This window comes from Varroa destructor, unplaced genomic scaffold (assembly GCF_002443255.2).
Source record: "Varroa destructor unplaced genomic scaffold, Vdes_3.0 BEIS01001078.1, whole genome shotgun sequence".
NCBI lineage: Eukaryota > Metazoa > Arthropoda > Arachnida > Mesostigmata > Varroidae > Varroa > Varroa destructor.
The window spans coordinates 1-4,819 of NW_019212531.1; the positions used below are offsets into that span (position 1 = coordinate 1).

General features: G+C 40.8%; 1 long non-coding RNA gene across 1 annotated transcript; it reads left to right on the forward strand.

Annotated features, from left to right (window-relative positions):
* Nucleotides 1-1,047: 1,047 nt before the first annotated feature.
* LOC147754050 (uncharacterized) lies at nt 1,048-4,186 on the forward strand. Its single transcript, XR_015318290.1, has 2 exons — nt 1,048-1,892; nt 2,265-4,186. It is a non-coding gene; the product is annotated as an uncharacterized LOC147754050 (long non-coding RNA).
* Nucleotides 4,187-4,819: the final 633 nt, after the last annotated feature.

Below are 4,819 nucleotides of genomic sequence, written 5' to 3' on the forward strand. Positions count from 1 at the left end.
ATATAGTTCTTTAGAGACCATATTATTTTTTTGATAAAGGAAAAAAAACAATAGAATTGCACCATAGCTTCTTGTTTGCAATATCATCGGCAGCATATCGGCCCCGACTCAAGGTTTTCCGCAGTCGGAAGTATCAATGTTTTTCAGTCGGAGATTACGTCGCGCGTTTGTTTGGATGGATTTAAGAGCTGCGTGATTTGTATCGCCATTACGTTCCTTTCTTTGTGCCAATTAGTATAACACGACCTGCGGAATAGGGAGAATCGCTAGAGTTCTCTATTGCTCGCCCTACACGGTCGTCACGGGCGATACCCTGCAATTGCTACCACCTAAATCTACTCTTCAATTCACCTTTGCAATCCTTTCAGTATTAGCCACTTAGATATACCTCGAAGCGTTTTTCACGGCGAACCTCAAGGGCAACTATCGTAACCGGCTTGAAATCATAGGCCACTGCAAAGTCTTCGAAAAGCGGATGTCTGCGAGTTCCAACATGATTCAAAGTGGACGTTCATCGGCCCGACCTATTCTGTCTATTGAATTATTGGTAACCGCGTTTAAGGTATTAAGGCCATCGATGATTTTAACGATTGATATTAACCCACTAAGGCGTCGAGATGTGCTCTTACATTGACCTGACCCGTTACTTGTTAACTATTGTCGCTATGCTGCTGATACCAAATAATACCATCGTATGGATCATGTATTTTGGTAGTTTGTCTGAAGCTTTTATTCGACAAATAGGTATGGTAAGGTTGGCAAATAGGCACGGCAACTATTTACCTTCGAACTTATCGTATTGGCTGCATTACTCATGGCAGTCCCATGTGAAGCGCACTCATGAAGCAGCGAAATTCCTGAGCTCAAGAGCGTCGCGAGTTGCAACGTAGTAATATGCCGATTTATCTATTTGTCGTTGAGAGCATATAAATGTTCTACTGTGCTTCACGTAATTCGATCAATCATGTTACTTCTACGTATTATCTCGCGATCAGCCAGCAGATGGCAGCACTGCTGTTTGCCAGTGTAGGCCCTGTCAATTGCCACTTTGCTGAGCTAGGTAGCTAAAGAAGGCCCTCTATCATCTAGTTTTGCTTAACTAGAGAAAAATCGCGTGACACCGCCGAGCCACTATGCAACAAGTACTATTTCGGTAATGCAAGTACCGACAACATTACGTATACGACGGTGTGATACAGTTGACACGAAATGACTCTTAAAATGCTCAAAAATAAATCTGTACCAGACTTCGGTGCCTGCCATATGGAGAGTTCCCTCACGGATTTTCCTTCACTTGCTGTTCGTTTGCCGACATTTATAATATGCTCCATTTTGATATGGTCAAAATATCATCAGAACTTGTGGAAATCAAAATTGTAGGACGTTGTATGTGGCTTGACGGAGCTTGAACTGATCGAATTATGACTGTCAGTATGAATTTTCAGGTTCTAAAAACCCAATAAAACAAAAATTAGAGTCAGTGAGCGAATTCTGAAAAAGGGAAAACAATCGAGTTTCGAAATTATTCCCAGGCCTCCAATTACCATTATGAAGCTTTTAGGTAGAAAGATGTGTTATTCTAGGCGATGTTTTGATTTCCGAAAAGCAACGCTTTCGATACTCTTCGAAAATATTCTCATCGAATTTATGATAGTTGCCTTTGATTCCTCTTTTTTTTTTTATTCTTGACGCCTGGCCACTGCGTAAAGGTCTCCAGTCTGTTAATACATTGAAAGCAAAGGCGACCACTGTACACGATTATGGCGTTCAATCGCTACGTGCGAATTATCCTGCTAAACAAGCTCTCGAATGTCCTGTGCTTTGGAATCTTGTTCGGTTACACGTGTGCGACACTGCTTCACCGTATACTTCATTGCTTTTCTTCACATATGGTATAAGCAATGACCTTCTTGCAGAAGATACATACGAATTATTAGATTAGAAATGACGTCCTCGCATTTTTTAAAAACTACTCATACCCAGCTTCCTTTTTGTTATTTCCTATCCACTTGTGCTGTAGCATTCGAAAGCATTTTTCTCTGTTATGCTGTAGCTGTTGTTAGTCGTGCAATCTGAACTCAAAAGAACCCTTCAAAGGTTCCGGGTAGAAAAAAAAGTCCAATTTAAGTATTTTGTATACAATAATTTTGTTGAGGCCACCGAAATAGGCTAGAACATTTTTCTTGTGTGCTGTACTGACGCCACCGCTAAAAGGACCGCTCAAAAGTGGTTTTCCATGTTTGAAACCGATATCCGGAGCACAGGTAACATTTCCTGCTCTGGCTGATCATTCGATGACGACCATCTGAAAGCACTGTTAAAGGAAGACTGCCAACAAACAATTCGTAACCGAAGAGATGGGTGGTAACCGTATGACCAATGTTAACTGTCTCACGTGTTTTGGGCTTTGACGAAACTTTTAAGCTTGGCTACCATATGAACCCATTGAATCCGAAGCTGCACCTCAACATTTCGCCGGGTAGCGAGCGTCACGCAAGCAGGTAACCTTGTTTTCGTACTGCTGACTTGGATACGAAATTTTTGAAATAAAATTCGTCACAAAAAGATCATACATGAAGACACTGTAATAGTTAGTTATCACGATATTACAATAATATATTACTGCGAAATCTTTGGATCATCAGTCGTAATGTAACTTCTTTGAAATATTCTACAGTCTAATCGATGAGTGTTTGATATCAAGATGCGAAACTGATTTTTTTTTTTTATATATACAGTACACTTTTATATACGCATCATATGGGAATAGCGAATTGTCTTTATGGCGGAATTGACAACAACTTTTCGTCGAATTGATCCCCTATGTTACCAAAATTTATTTCCTAAAATATTTTTTTATTATCCCCTATGTTACCAAAATTTATTTCCTAAAATATTTTTTTATTATCCCCTATGTTACCAAAATTTATTTCCTAAAATATTAAGATGATGATCATAATGTTTATGTTCCTATCCTAGCATAGCGGAACTGATATCCGCGACGTTCTCTTGACTACCCAATTGTAGAAAATACATGCAATATGTCGCTTGTGCAGCGTTTCATCGCAATACTGTTCTTTACTTTATTTTCAGTATGATAGCCGTTATATAAAGTACTATTCACTATGACTATACTATAACATCAGACGAAGTGCGCCTACGGTGCCCCTGTTTTGCCACGGCACATTAGTAATTTTATTATACACATATGTGAGCACACTAATTTACGAATTAACCTCATAAAATTACCATATTCATCATTATAATCTAGAAGTGCGCGACCTTGAGACAACATTAAAAGCTACAATTGGAAAATTATTTTCAAGATCAGATCCCCTACAGATCACCGCGGTGTTCAGGTTCCGGTGTATACTCCCGAAATTTCATCTGCCCATCACTCAGAACACCAGCTCCTTCAATTTTCAGTCCTCTTTCCGTTTGCATCCAGGATGCATTGTCTAGTTTCATTTGTAGATAATCATAGCTCGTACCGGGGACTGCAAACGAGCCGTATGCGCAATGACGTCGCCTTATTGCAGCCCATTTTTCGGAGCGGCTACTCACCAGGAACAGCAGCCTTCTTTAAAGCTTCACTGAACTTATGCTTTGCTCCGTAATTAATAATGGTGCTTGCGTGATTTGCGAATTGCTCAATTTGCTCCTTGTGACCCAGGTAAGCGAGAAAACCGAGTACCAGCACAAGTGCGCCAAGTGCCCACATCCTGCAGTTTTTGTTCACGATGGTGATGAGCAGAAGTACAACGAAGACGACGATTCCTGCCCCAAGCAATAGCGGAATAGTGCTTTCATCTACTAGCACGTTTGAGAACTCTCCAGGCTGCACTGTAGACGCTTCCATTATTGGGTGGAACGGAGAATCACATCAAACAATAGATACGAATTACTAATTTCAGTTTGCGAAGCGTTGAAAAGGGAACTGTTATCGTTTTCCTACCTAGTCGAAATACACATCAGCCTGGGCGTCGTAGCCGAACGCGACTGCAACTAGGTTCAAACAAGACTGAAAGAAACCAAACCAAGGCACTGGATGGCAATAACGGCCTGATATAGCGGCTTATAAAGCATGGTGTTGAAAAACAGTGGTGCGAGCCCAAACGTTGATTTTTGCGAATACGTTAAGAGCATAACAGCTCATTAACTTGACATGCACTTGAGGTGCTCGAAATGAAGGATTCGAGGCTGCTTCGCCATTACGGCTAGGGATAATGCTAGATACATTTCCTATAGAACGTCCCCCATTGTTAACCAGAACAGATGGCGTCGCGACCAGGTATGGTGGTACCGCCAAACGTTATGTATTCCGTGCTCGTTGTGTGCCGCACCTCTTCTGTGCTTACACTTATGAAGCAGATGAATTAAATGGAACTTCACACAATTCGGACAAGCGAAGAGTGCGCTAGCCTTGCGAGTAGATCAGGTGAAATCTATTAGTTCCAATAAAAGTGGTTTCTGTGATATGAAAAAACGGAAGAGCTGCTGTTTACTTGCTGATGCTGTATCTCATATCAGTATCAATAATCTGATACTACCTATAGGATAAATGACAGATTCAGAGCCAAACCGTGCTACCAGTGCTGGCAATTGGCCAGCAAATAGCATCGAAGAGGTCTGATCACGCAGACAATAACAGGCAACATTTACACGCATCAGAATCGATTATAGGAAATTAGCGAATACTAAAGACTATATAAAGGCTATACAACCATTATGCGTTAGTTTGAGATTTAACTAGAGGCTACTTATGTAAAGCCATCACATTATATTTCTATTGCGGTAATATGTTTACCCGCTACACTTG